This window comes from Equus przewalskii, chromosome 11, assembly GCF_037783145.1.
Source record: "Equus przewalskii isolate Varuska chromosome 11, EquPr2, whole genome shotgun sequence".
NCBI lineage: Eukaryota > Metazoa > Chordata > Mammalia > Perissodactyla > Equidae > Equus > Equus przewalskii.
The window spans coordinates 9,590,571-9,602,970 of NC_091841.1; the positions used below are offsets into that span (position 1 = coordinate 9,590,571).

General features: G+C 54.0%; 1 protein-coding gene across 5 annotated transcripts in view; it reads left to right on the plus strand.

Moving 5' to 3' along the window:
- Positions 1 to 12,400, plus strand: part of TSPAN18 (tetraspanin 18) — a 170,896-nt gene that overhangs the window by 28,245 nt on the left and 130,251 nt on the right. For 3 of the 5 annotated variants that reach the window (XM_070563824.1, XM_070563823.1, XM_070563825.1), the window contains exon 2: positions 3,017 to 3,095. The exons of 1 other annotated variant lie outside the window; for it this stretch is intronic. The gene's annotated coding sequence lies outside the window, so the exon portion shown is untranslated. Of the gene's footprint in view, positions 1 to 927; positions 1,156 to 3,016; positions 3,096 to 12,400 lie in introns of those variants that run through there. One more of the 5 variants, XM_070563826.1, reaches the window with a different exon arrangement.

The window sequence follows — 12,400 nt, forward strand, 5'->3', positions numbered from 1 at the left end:
CGAGGCACGAGGTGGAAGGTCACTTGCTCAAGGTCACAGGGCTCGTTAGAGCTGGACTCAGCATTTCCAGCTGTGCCACCCCACACCTGAGGAGTCTTTGTGCAGAACAAGAGCAGGTCTGGGGGCCCGAGGATGGTGGCCTTTTCCTTTCTCCAGCCCGAGACGCCCAGGTCAACCGCGACCACTATCGCCTGGCCCACCATCTTTTGATGCTGCCTCTTGTCACCCAGGATCATTTCCCCTCTTGGCCCTAAACCCTGGGATTCCTTCTCCGTCCTAGGAGGGCTCTGGGTCCGACATCTGTGGTGACCTGCCTCCTGCACGGAGAGGAGGGGCTGAATGAGCTGTCGGGGTTGGGGGAGGGGGGAAGGAGGAAGAAATTCCAAGCCCAGCTGGTCTCTCGCACACGCAGATTTGCCTAAATAGGATTCAGGCTTAGGGCAGGATTTTGCTCTCCTGGCACACTGGCAATAAACTAACCCCCTCGCGGGCTGCGGGAGGGCAGGAGGGCAGAATTCCTCCGAAGACGGAGGCAGCTTCAGGCCCGGAGGGCGAGCCTGCAAAGTGCTTTAGTTACTGCCGGGCCCGCCCACCGCCTGACATCAGCCCCCAGCCTCTTCCCAGCGTGGCCGCAGCCTTTCATGCCGCTAACGTGTGACATTCACCCGGGCTGCGTGGCTGACAGGCACGCCTGACATTAATACGTGTTCCTCGCGGTCCCCAGAGCTCATAAAAGCTCATTATCAGTTCTGAGCCGGGGAATATGGTACCCGGCTCAGGTGCGCCCGGGATCCCCGGAGATGCCCCTGGGCGGTGGGGCTGTGTGCAGCGTCGTGAGCCTGGAAATAAACTCCTCCCTTCGTCCAGCCACTGGGCGGTGACCGGAAAAACCCCGGGTTCAAAGTTGCGTCCCAGCAAAGGGACTCCTTCCGCCCTGGTGTTTAAGGGGAGCTGGTCCAGCACTTTGGGAAGGCGGTTTGTCAGCGTCTGCTCAGATGTGCTGTGTGCAGGGCCTCGCCCGGCTCTCGCACTTGTGGGCATCCGGGCTTTGCAGCGCGTGGACGTTTCCACACGGAGATGTGGGCACCATGGGGCCCATCACAGCAAGGTTTAATGGCCGGAAATGGAAACACCGCCACATCCGTGGTGGGAGAGGTAAATAAATTACGGTCCACACCTCCTGGGGTGTTACGCGACTGTGGAAGGCTCCAGGTCGCTCTCTTCTCGCTCGTGGGTAGATGTGACAGCAGTGATACTGGGGGCGTAGGATGTGTGAGGCAAGAGCCCGTTTGTGTCGTCACACCGTCTGCACCTGGGCCCACCTGGCGCACGCACACACACACACACACACACGTGATCCTGTAGAATAAAGTCTGGGAGTCATGTTACAAAGATTTCGCGGTGGTTCTCTCGGTTAAATAGGATGGACGGGTTAAGGAATAACTTTCGCTTTTGTAGTTAAGAATGAAAATTATTTGCATACGGCCACGTACATCCGTGTGTGTCTGTGTGTGTGTGTGTGTGTGTGTGTGTACGGTCGCTTAACAACGGGCATGCGTGCTGAGAGCTGCGTCGTCAGGCAATTTCGTCACTGTGTGAACATCATGGAGTGTGGTTACACAGACTTGGATGGTACAGCCTGCTGCACACCTAGGCCGTGTGGGACTCATCTTATGGGACCACTGTCTTGTATGTGGTCTGTCACTGACCCAGACATCGCTCATTGTGCGGCGTGGGACTGTATGTATGTCTGCATCTGGATGTGTATGTATGTGTGTGTTTATACATATCATGAATTCCTCTGATTGTCGCCTCCGTCTGGTCTGTGATCCACGCGGTCCCCTGGGCTGAGGCAGAGATGGCCAGATAAACAGTCTCGCCTCCTCCGGCCACGCCGTGGTCCCCCTCCATTAGTGGGGCTTCTGAGAAGCTCCACCGTGCGGAGGGCGCCGAGACGGCATCCACAGCATCGACCTTGAGCCCTTGCTCTCTGCTTGCACGTCTCCCGCTGTGGGATTGGCGCTTGGCACCAGGCCTCCCTGCCCGTGGGCCTGCGCTCCAGTCCCAGCCTTGCCCCACTGCAGCTGTGTGCCCTTGGGCGACTTATTGACTCCTCTGGTTTGTGGTCATGGTCCCTAACGTGGGGGTGCCTTCCCACGGGATCAGAGAGGGTCATGGGATTATTGTCGTTGTCCCTTGAGCCAGCAGGACACTTGGTGAGGGCTTCCCCTGTGCGGCCTGCTCACTGGGGGCGGGGAGCCTGGGGTGAATGGAGTCGGGGGAACCTGGCTCCCCTCCCCTGGAAGCCTTGCTCTTCTGCTTCTCAGCCGTGCGTGCGAGCAGACGCGTCCCCTGGGCCTGGCAACAGCCTCACCTGGCACGTATGTGGCCTGGACACGGGGAATTTGATCCTTCGCTCCTGACCCGGGCCCCTCGTCAAACTGACGGGGGAAGCGGGAGAGGCTGGGCTTCTGGCCCCTGCCCTCCCTGGCTGAGATGCTTGTTTCCCCACCAGACCCTCTCTTCTTATGGCTTATCTCTTCCTGGATCCACAGCTTGAGGGTGTTGGTCTGCCCCAAGCCTCCTTCATTAAGCAAAGGTGAATTCTCCTTCCCGTTTTCCAAATTACTCAGAAAGCCTTTTTCCCGCCTGAGGAGGATGGAGTTCTCACGCCGTGTTGATCATGTTCTAGCTGGAAGCAAAGAAACGTGATGTGATGTGATTTGCAGACTCAATGTCCCCGCGTGGACGTTGCGCTGGCTCCCGGGCTGATTCTGGAAGCCTGAAAGTATGCCCCAGCCCGGAGGCTCCGGGACGCCATCCTGGGGCCCGTGGGAAGGGATGCGGACCGTGTCTTGCTGGCTGGGGGGGCCTGTGTGGCCTCTGCGGCTGCAGAGATGGAGGGAGGGGACACCCACATGAGTGGGTGCACGTCTGAGCTGAGTGGCCCTCAGCCACAGGCCCCGCTCACCACTGCCTCTTTAGCACTTACTTCCCTCTCTTCTCCTCCTCTTAGAGTTTACGGAAGCCGCCGTTGGAAAGAGACCTCGAGGCGTCTTTCCACCCCTGAAAGGAGAAGAAAGCGGTGGAAAGAGGTATGACGTGGCAGTGTGGCGGAGTGGCATCCTCCCTCGTTCAGAGAAGGGGTCCACCCTTCTCTCTCCTCTCGCTGCCCTCCAGACCCTCTACGTCCGAGCCGGAGAGCTCTTGGCTCGTGCTGGGGCGCAGGGCAGGCCGAGGGCCGCTTGACTCTTGGCCGCACCCCCGATGTTTGTTCAGGGATGGGGAGCAAAGGGGAGGATGGAGCAGCGAGGCCAATGCTGGGGTGGGGTCTCTCCGAGGCTGGCGGCTGCCCCGGTGAGGGGCCATGGGTCATAGTGGCTCCGCAGGGTCCATCCAGGAGGTGAGGGCTGAAGGGTTGGAGGGGGCGAGCCCGCCACAGGGAGGCAGCGTTCCCGGGGGCGCACAGAGGGTCCAGCCTGTGTCCCCTGCTTCCCAGGCCTCCCCACACCCACTGCAGTCTTGGGCCTTCCTAGGGTGACCCCTCCCCCCCATCGCAGGGCTGTCTGTTGGGTAGCATTTAAACCCACAGGACTCGGCCCCATCACCACATTCCGTGATGGAATCGGGAGTGGAGAAGGCCTGGGCTGCTTCTTGGCCTGGTCCTTGGGTTCCCGGGACCGGCGGTGGGCTGGGTGGCCTCATGGAAGGTTCCTGAATGAGGAGCCAGGACGTCTGTCCTCTGACCCAGTCTGTGCCACCATCATGCCACACGAGTCCTCATCAGCTGTTTCCCTCGTTGGGCCTTGTTCTCTCCTCTGTAAGATGGGGCGGCAGTGACTGGAGTCCCTGTTCCGGCCCTCATGTCCTCGGTTTCTGAGCTTCCTAGACCACGGCTGGCGCAGAGGACATGACAGGTGTGGGGGGCAGCCGGGAGGGGCGGGTGCCTGGGGACAGCTGCTGAGCGGAGAGGGGATTTGAGAGCTCCTAGGAGATTTGGTCTCCAGTCTGGGCAAAGGACGACTGAGTCCTTCCGTGCAAAGACCCCAGGGTCTGAGTGCAGATGGACCTGGTTGGAGTCCAGCTGATCAGAAGAGTCACTTTAACCTCCGCTGGCTGAGGCCACTCTCTGCCGGGAGAAGTGCCAGGCGCGCCCCTGCATCCTCTCATTCGCTTCTCTCAATGGCCCTGTGATCTTGGTCCTGTTCTCACCTTTCTTAGAGAAGAGAAAACCGGGCCTCAGAGAGGGTAAGCCACTTGCCCAAGGTCACACAGCAGTGAGCACTGTGGCAGAGGTTTAAAGCCCCTGCCTGGACGACCATACAATTCTTGTGTATTTCTCTTACCAGCTCAGACTTGAAGCATAAGGTTAAAAATAACTTTTTAGCTGAATCTGAAATTCCTGAAATTCCATTTCCTAAAGACATAAAAATGACTTGTTTGCTTGTCCTAGAATTTTTTTTTTTAAACTTTGGGCTCTTCTTAAAGTCCCTATGGGTCTTGGTTTTCTGATCTCTAAGGTGGGGGTATAGCACCTACCCGTGGGGTGGTTTTGGGGTGATAATGAGATGAAGGAGGTGAGGAAAGCCTCCCACACTGCCCCTCCCTACACCCCCCCCCCCGCCTCCCCCGCCCCGAGGGCCGCTGTGAGGGTGCATGGGGGTACACACTGTAAAGGGCTGTGCCCCGCCACCTGCTGGCCTTTGCACTTCCGTCCGCTTCCAGTGCCCCTGGTTGGGAAGCCCTCGGCCACGTTCCTCATCACCGATCTAATGTTCCCCAGTCTCGGAGCCCGTCCTCTCCTTTCTGGAGTGTGCTCGCTGGCTGGGAGTATTTTAGGCTGGGATCCAAGCAGGACATCCGGCTCCCAGCAGCCAGTAAAGCAGGGCTGGGCCAAGGCCTGAGTGGACGGTGGCAAAGAGTGGTGGGGCCCGGGGCCTGCGTGGCCTGTCCATCCCTGACGGCCTGTCCCACTCGGCCCGCCGCCGGGCCATCATCTTCATGGTCAGACTCCTGGCAGTGGCTGCCTTGAACCCCACAGGAAGCCGTCACCTTATCACAGAGCCTGGATCCGCGTGGTCTTCATCATCAGGAGACAGCGCTGAAGCGAGTCGGAAAAAGCTGGACTCGCCCGGGGCCTTCCAGCCAGGGATGTTCCCCAGCGGGTGGCTGTGGGCCCTGCTGGACGAGAGGAAGGGATCGTTCAAGTCCAGAGGACGGCAGCCAGGATGCTGCTGTTTCCGTTTATCTCCGGGAGGGCTGCCGAGGGAGCAGAGCCATGGTGCCTAGCCGCTCTTGTGTGCCAGGAAACAGAGGAACGCTGGAGTCCCAGGGAAACTTAAAGACGACCGCCGACGGCGCGTGCCATGGAGGGAAACCTCTGCTGGGGTCTGGGGGCCGGGCTGGCGGAGGCTGAGGCCCAGGCAGTGATTTGATGCCCCCAGTCTCCGTTTTCTCATCTATAAAGTGGGCAAATAGCACGCCCCGAAGTGGGTGGTGGTGAGGGCATGGGGCCGCCAGCGGGGCACTCCCGTTGGCCTTGGACGACGGCAGCCCCCTGGAAGAACATGGCCTTCCGAGGTCACCTCCCTCAAGAGGCTGGGGCTCTGGGGATGGACGAGCTGGGTGTTTGCGACTAACAGAACGGTCACCCTGGAGATGCATGCCTCTGTCTGTGCGGGGTCTAAAATGGGGCCGAGCGTGGGCCTGGGCTGTGTCAGCGCTCTGCTCTGACACCCTGGGCACAGGGCCACCCGGGTGTGGACAGCCCTTCTGGAGCTCCCTCCACGGTGTGTGCTGCTCTCCAGATGGTCTTGATGGGCCCTTTCTGGGGGTCTTTGCTGGTCCTCCCCTCACCCCGAGAGCCAGGGGTTCATAGGCGCCGTTTCGGCTTCAGAGAGGGTGTAAGTGCCTCCAGGCTTCTCCTCTGAAAAGCAGCAGGTCAGGACCCAGACCCAGCGCTCCTGCCCCGAGGGCAGTGTGGACTGGGGCTCCCACGGTGCCACAGAGGCCCTCCGTGTGTCCACAGCCACGTGCCGCAGCATCGTGACAGCACCTCACACCCACGGCACCTGCAGAAGCACCCACGTTGTCCCTGGGGCACCCCTCAGGACTCAGCATCACCCATGGCGGTGGCGCTGGTGCCCGTGTGTCACAGAGCCGCCTGCACACCCACAGGGACACCCCGTGGCGCCCGTGGTGGCGCTCTTCCCATGTTCTCCACCTGGCCTCGCGGACTTTGGCACTCAGACGGGAAGGGAAGTCCCCTGAGGTTTTACCCCCTGCCCGCCCCCTGTGGCAGGTGGAGCGAGTGCGTGAGGCCCTTTCCGGGAAGCGTGGGGACGGTGCTCCTGCAGAGGGCTGACCGTGCTCGGGAAGCAGGGGTGGGCAGCGGGCGGGTGATGGCGTCTGGCCGCCATGGCAGAGCCCCTCCCTGGGCCCCAGTTTATCGATTTTCTCCTTTGGGGTTCAGCCTTCTGGGGTTCCTATCTGAGGATCCATTGCCAAATGCAAGGTCATGAAGATTCCCCCGCCTTTCCTTCTGAGTGTAGATTTTGGCTGTTGGAGTTGACGCGTGTGTGGTGTGAGGCAGGGCCCCGCTTCACTGGTTGGCGTCTGGCTTTCCAGTTGTCCCAGTGCCACTGGGTGAGGAGACCGGTTTCTCCCCGTTGGCTCATTTTGCGCCCGTGCTTAAAATCCATCCGCCGTAGACACACAGATCCGTCTCTGAATCTCCTTTCGATCCCGTTGGTCTGTGCGTTCTCAGGACAGTCCCGCGCTGTTTTGATTGCTGTGGCTTCCTGTGTAACTTTCGGAGGAGTGTCGGGAAGTTTTCAAGCTCCCTGGTGATCCCAGGGTGCGGCGAGGTTGAGCGTTCCCGGTGGGCGGAGGAAGATGAGGCACCATTAGGGAGGCTGGTTGGGAAGCTGCCGGAATGATCCAGGGCAGCGCTCGTGGGAGGGGCTGTGGCCTTGAAACAAAGCTGCGGTTCCGGGAACGAAGAGGCTGTGATGGACTGGAGAGAGGGGAGTGAGTGAGGGAGACGTCCTGGTCCTCCTTGATTCCAGGAAGATGCCAGGGGTGGGAATGGAAGCCAGTGGTCCGGGTGAGCTTGGTTAACCTCCTACTCAACTCCAGCATGATTTGAAGGAAGACTTGGGTCCCAGTTATAGCTCTGTTCCACTGTGTGACCTTGGGCAAGTCACTTGACCTCTCTGAGCACCCTCATTGCCTCTGCAAGGTGGATCAATGTTCTCTGCTGCTCACACAAAGAGTCGAGTGAAGGTCAAATGGGTCAGCTTTGCAAAGCCTGGGAGGGGCTTAAAGGCAACTGAACGTGTGGCAGAATCGCCACCCCTAAGTTCCTGCCAGGTTCCAGCATCTTCCTAACGGGCTGCGGGGACTAAGGGCTCCTGGCCTCCATTGCGGCGTGTGCAGCCTGGGGCTGCCTTGGGCTGGCACTGACAGTCAAAATGTCTCCTTGAGCTGGGTTGAAATCAGTTTTCTTGTACCCGCCATCTACTTGCCCCAAATCTGCCTCGTGGGGCTGCATCACCCCTTTTCCTCCAGGTCGTTACCCTGCATCCCCACCTGGCACCTTCTCCTCTGGGGCTGGAAGGTCGTCGCTCCCTCTGCCTCCCGCTGAAGACGCAGGTCTGGGGCCTCTCTTGACTCCGTGCTCGCCCCCTCGGTGGACTCTGGTCTGAGTTGCATTTCCCTTGGTGTTTAGAAACCGTAAATGGTCTGACCCGGGCGGGAGAGCACAGCTCCGGCCACGGGTCCGTTTCAGGGCTGTTTCTTACCTAGTTCTTAGCTTGAGCAGATGCGCTCAGTTTCTTCTCCTGCCAGATGAGGACTTCATGGCAGTTGCAGGCTCTGTGGTCCAGATTAAATGAGATGGTGGATGTCAGGTGTATTGCCCTCTGCCCCGGAAGGAGTCCAGAAAGTGGTGGGTGGACGTCATCACTCTCATCATCTCAATGCCGCCCTTCATTTTTCTCCAAGTCGGACGGATGGGGCGCGAGCCCTGAGTTTGAGACGAGGCAGGGACAGTGGCCCAGGCCTTGTCCCCTTCCTGGCTTCCGCCTCTCTGTCTGTCTGGGACTCGTAGGTGAGGGGACAGGGTGACAGGCTCTCACCACCCCGGTTTCCTGCTCACTCAGCCGACGTGGCCAGAGCTTGCTGGCCTCAGACCAGCCCTGTGTCCACATGTGACTCATGACAGCTCCCTGGCCTTTGCTCCCTTCCTAGATATTTTCCATCTCAAACCTTTTCCTTCTTTTCTTTTCTGAGTTGTTTTAAATTTACCCAAGAAGGTTCATTTCAGGGCCACGCAGCTGTCCTCCCTGACAGGAGGCTAAGCCAGTGGAGCTTCTCGCTCGGAGATGCTCGGTCCCTGACACAGCTGGCAGAGAGAGCGAGGCTGGACCGTTTGCTGGGGGGACGGCCTTTTCTTCACATCCTGGAGAGACGATAAGTCTTCATTTTCCCATCTGAAGAACCAGCAAAGCTTTGCTTATCTGTTTATGCAGCAAAAACGAGCAGAATGTGCCCTGCAGAGGCTCTGTTACTGTTTTTTAATAATGACCTATATACACAATGGGAATTACAGCTGAAGAACTTTCCAGCAGCCGGGCGTGGCAGGGAGGGAGGGAGTAGGAACCCCATTTTCGGATGCCGTGTCAGCATCAGAGAGGGGAAGTGACTTGCCCAAGGTCACACAGCTACAGAGTGGTAGAGACGGGCCTAGTCTGAGTCTTCTGACATGGCTGGTGGTCGTTGTGCCCCTCTTAGCTGCTGCTTCTATTATTTAAAAGTGTAAAATATACTTTAATGAACAGCTTGCAAAGAAAGAGGAAAGTCCAAACTGGCTGGCTGGCAGCTCTGTTGGCTGTTGTAGTTTATTATCGGCACGGAGCTGCTGATGTGGGGAGAAAGGAACGATGCCATTCCTGTGCTTTGGGGTTCGCCAGGGTGTCCCCCTGTCTGGGGCCTGGGTAGGGCTGGGTTGTGAGAGAAAAGCTCTGTGGGGTCGAGGAAAGAGACTGAACCCTGGGCTCCAAAGGCTTTTTTAATTTTTTTGATAAACTTATTTTCTAGAGCAGTGTCAGGTTCACAGCAAAATTAAGGGGAAAGTGGGGTGAATTCTCAGATTCCCCCTGCCCCACACGTGTGCAGCCTCCCCCGCTGCCGACATGGGGCGCCAGAGTGGTACCTGCATTACGATCAAGGCCCCTGCATGGACCCGTCATCATCGGCCAAACCCCGTAGTCTCCGTGAGGACTCCCTCTCGATGGGGGGCGTTTGTGGGTTTGGACAAACGTTTAATGGCATGTGTTGGTCGCTACAACATTACACGGAGTAGTTTCACTGCCCTAAAGCCCCCTGTGCTCCCCAGTTCACGCCCTGGCATCCACTGATCTTTCTACCGCCTCCGTGTCTTTTCATGGCTTGATAGCGCGTCTCTTTTATTTTTCCAATTTTTTATTGTGGTAAAATAGCCATCATGTAGAATGTACTGTTTTTAAGAGAAGAGCTCAGCGGTGTTAAGTACGTTCACAATGTTGTGCAACCATCACCCCGTCTGTCTCCGGAGCGCTTCTCCTCTTGCAACTCTGCACCCGTTACTCCATCACTCCCAATTCCCCTCCCCTCTCCACCTGGCAACCACCATTCTGCCTTCTGTCCCTGTGACTTTGTTACTCTAAGTGCCTCATAGAAGCGGAATCGTATAGTCTTTCTCCTTTTGCGATTGGCTTATTTCACTGAGCATAATGTCCTCGAGCTTCCTCCATGTTGAAGCATAAGTCAGAATTTCCTTCCTTTTTATGGCTGAGTAATATTCCTTTGTGTGTGTAAACTACATCTTGCTTATCCATTCGTCTGTCGACGGACACTTGGATCGCTTCGCATTTTAGCTTTTGTGAACAGTGCTGCTGAGCTCGTTTCTTTTTAGTGCTGAATAATAGTCCATTGTCTGGCTGGTCCTCTCACCTACTGAAGGACGTCTTGGCTGCTTCCAAGTTTTGGCAATTATGGATAAAGCCGCTATAAACATCTGTGTGTGAGTTTTTGTGCAGACATAGGTTTTTGACTCGTTTGAGTAAATACTAAGAAGTACAATTTCTGGATTGTGTGATAATGTGTGTTTAGTTTTCTGAGAATCTTCCGAAGTGGCTGGACCGCTTTGCATCCCCACCAGCAGTGGATGAGGGTTCCTGTTGCTCCACATCCTTGCCAGCTCTTGGTGTTGTCAGAGTTCCAGATTTTGGCCATTCTAATAGGTGTGTAGTGGTATCTCATTGTCGTTTTAATTGGCAATTCCCCGATGACATAGGGTGTTGATCATCTTTTCCTGTGCTTATTTTCCATCTGTGTCTCTTTGGTGAGTTTGTCTCTTCAGATCTTTTGCCATTTTTTAATTGGATTGTTCATTTACTTGTTGTTGAGTTTTACAAGTTCTTTGAGTATTTTGGATAACACTCCTTTATGTGTATGTCTTTGGCAAATATTTTCTCCCAGTCTTTGGCTTCCCATTCTCTTCACAGTGTCTTTCACAGAGCAGAATTTTTTAATTTTAATGAAATCCAGCTTATCAATCCTTTCTTTCACGGATTATCTGTAAAGTCCAAAGTCATCTAGATTTTTCTCCTGTGTTGTCTTTTAAAAGTTTTATAGTTCTGCATTTTCCATTTGGGCCTGTGATCCATTTTGAGTTAATTTTTGTGACCGTTGTAAGATCTGTGTCCAGATTTGCTTTTTACGTGTGGTGTCCAGTGGTTCTAGGGCCGTTTGTTGAGAAGACGACGTCTCCTCCATTGTATTCCTTTGCTCCTTTGTCAAAGACCAGTTAACTGTATTTGTGGGGCTCTATTTCTGGGCTCCCTGGTCTGTTCCGTTGATCTATTTGTGTCTTCTTTCGCTGGTCCCACCCTGTCTCGATGACTGTGTCTTTATGGTAAGCCTTCTAGTTGGGTAATGTCAGTGCTCCAACTTGATTCTTCTCCTTTACTGCTGTGTGGGCTGTTCTGGGTCTCACTTCTCCATGTAAACATTAGAATTAGTTCGTCAATATCCACAAAATAACTTGCTGGGATTTTGATTGGAATTTTGTTGAATCTGTAGGTTAAGTCGAGAGGCACTGACATCTTGATGGCTGAGTCTTTCTATCCATGAACATGGAATATCTCTCCATTTATTAGTTCTTTTTTGATATCTGTCATTAGAGTTTTGTAGTTTTCTTCATATAGATCTTACACATATTTTGTCAAATTTATACCCAAGTCTTTCATTTCTTTTGGTGCTATTGGAAATGATATTATGTTTTTAATTTCAAATTCCACTTGTTTGTTCCTTTTATATGCAGAAACAATTTACTTTTGTATATTATCCTTCTGTCCTGCAACCTTGTTTTACTATAAACACTTATTGGTTCCAAGAGTCTTTTTTTGTCAGTTGTTTCAGATTTCCTACGTAGACAACCATGTCATCTGTGAACAGAGACAGTTTTATTCCTTTCTTCTCAATTTGTAAAAACACAACACCTGTAAAAATAAAAAAACCTTCCTTATCAATCTGTGAAAATAAAAGACTTTGTCTTATTGCATTAGCTGGGACGTCAGTACAATGTTGAAAAGCAGTGGTGACGGGGGACGTACTTGCCTTGTCCCTGAGCTTAATGGGAGAAGTTCTGGTTTCTCACCAGTAAGTATGATGTTAACTGTAGGCTTTTTGTAGGTGTTCTTTGCCAAGTTGAGGAAATGCCCTTCTGTTCCTAGTTTGCTGAGAGTTTTTTAAAGTGGGTATTAGATTTTGTCAAATGCTTTTTCTGCATCTGTTGATAGCATCATGTGATTTTTCTTCCTTAGCCTGTGATGTACTGGATGACGTCATCTGATTTGTAAGTGTCGAACCATCCTTGCATACCTGGGATAAATTCCACTCGACCATGCTGTATAATTCTTTTTACTCATTGTTGGATTTGATTTGCTAATATTTTGTTGAGGATTTTTACACCTATTTTATGACATATATTGGCCTGTGGTTTTCTTTTCTTGTAATGTCTCTCTGGTTTTGGTATTGGGGTAATGCTGGCCTCGTAGAGTGCGTTAGGAAGTGTTCTTTCTGCTTGTGTCCTCTGACAGAGATTGTAGGGTAGTTGTGTAATTTCTTCTCTCAGTGTTTGGTAGAATTCACCAGTGAACCCATCTGGGCTGCTGCTTTCTGTTTTGGAAGGTTATTAATTACTGATTTGGTTTATTTAATAGCCATAGTCCTATTCAGAGTGTCTATTTTTTCTTCTCTGAGTTTCGGCAGGTTGTGTCCTTCAAGAAATTGTCTGTTTTATCTACATTATCAAATTTCGGGGCATAGACTTATTTAGTCTTCTTTTAACCTTTTA